We start from the raw sequence: 1,684 nt of genomic DNA on the forward strand, positions 1-1,684 counted from the left end.
GTCTAAAACACCAACTTTCTTTTAAGTTTCAATCTTAATCTTAGTGGAAGTTGTCATTAGCTTCTTTCCACATTTTTTTTATATTTTTTTTTATTAACTTGAGTATTTCTTATATACATTTCAAGTGTTATTCCCTTTCCCGGTATCCGGGCAAACATCCCCCTCCCCCCTCCCCTTCCTTATGGGTGTTCCCCTCCCAACCCTCCCCCCATTGCCGCCCTCCCCCCACCAGTCTAGTTCACTGGGGGTTCAGTCTTAGCAGGACCCAGGGCTTCCCCTTCCACTGGTGCTCTTACTAGGATATGCATTGCTACCTATGAGGTCAGAGTCCAGGGTCAGTCCATGTATAGACTTTGGGTAGGGGCTTAGTCCCTGGAAGCTCTGGTTGCTTGGCATTGTTGTACATATGGGGTCTTGAGCCCCTTCAAGCTCTTCCAGTTCTTTCTCTGATTCTTTCCACATTTTTAAAATAAGAAAAAAAAAAACAGCACCTTTTGCAGAGGTGGCAGCTCTAGAGGCCTCTCTCTTCACCCTTGCTGCATCATGGTGATGCTGGAAGAGCTGCTGGTGCTTTTGGCCTAGCTCCTGGCTATGGCCTCATACTGCTTTGTCAATATCAATTGATTTATATGCCAAGGAGTGCTTCTTCAAGCTGGTCACCTCAGGTACCATGAGGGACTTCATCTTCAGTGTTGCTGAAAATGGCTTCCTTTACAACTAGAAAGATATAGGATGTCTGTGGAGGTCACAGGACCAGAAAATAAAGGAACCTATGAGACAGAGAGACCAACTGGAAGTACACATTCACATGTGAGACATACAAATTCTTCTCTAGTAATAGGATGTCTACCATGACTCAAAAGACAGTAATGTTCACTATTGACATTGGGAATGCTCCCAAAGGATGAGACAGAGGCTCATCAGAACAAGCAAGAAGAAATGAATGAGCCACCAATGACTACACAAACAGTAGAGTGATCCTTTGGTCCTTCGAAGCTCCTGTTTGAATTGCCATGACATTGGGACAGATCTAATACTTAAAGAAAAAAATTTTAAAGTCCAGAGGGTTTTTGAAGAGTACTTTTTCTGTCAATACCATTTTATGATGCACATGTTTACCAAACATCTTGGTCATAAAAATGTCATTAGTTTATGCACTTTTATTTTCAGTACATTCATGACTTCTGGTTATTTGTGATTGATATGCAATGGGAAAGCCTATTTAGGAAAGGTAGAGTGAAATTTTGCCATTTGCTTGTCTTAAAATTCTTACTTAAACACTTCACAATTATACAGGTCCTTTGAAGAATTCAGAGGCTGGACAAGCTACATACCAGCTAGAAGACCAGAGTCAAGCTATTCTGCCACAACAGGCTCTGAATAACATAGCTGAAGTACAATAATAGGACTTTAAAACCAACTGTACAAAAGTGATTAAGGTTTTTAAAAACAGAATTAATAAATTCTTTAAGCAAATACAGAAACCACAAATGAACAATTGAAGGAAATCGATAATTGTTCAATAGAAGCCAGAAATACACAAACAATTTGAGGAAATGAATAATCCCCCCAAAGAGCCAGGAAAACATGAACAAACAATTAAAGTAATAAATGAGTAAAATAACTTAAAGAAGGTCAAGAAAAAAAACAATCAGTTGAAGGACACAGAACTGTTCAAGGCCTG

General features: G+C 39.7%; 1 pseudogene; it reads left to right on the top strand.

The window, feature by feature from the left end:
- The first annotated feature begins 543 nt into the window (after nucleotides 1-543).
- On the top strand, nucleotides 544-1,106 carry Tmed2-ps2 (transmembrane p24 trafficking protein 2, pseudogene 2; annotated as a pseudogene).
- Nucleotides 1,107-1,684: the final 578 nt, after the last annotated feature.

This window comes from Rattus norvegicus, chromosome X (genome assembly GCF_021556685.1).
Source record: "Rattus norvegicus strain SHRSP/BbbUtx chromosome X, alternate assembly SHRSP_T2T, whole genome shotgun sequence".
In the NCBI taxonomy this organism is placed as follows: domain Eukaryota; kingdom Metazoa; phylum Chordata; class Mammalia; order Rodentia; family Muridae; genus Rattus; species Rattus norvegicus.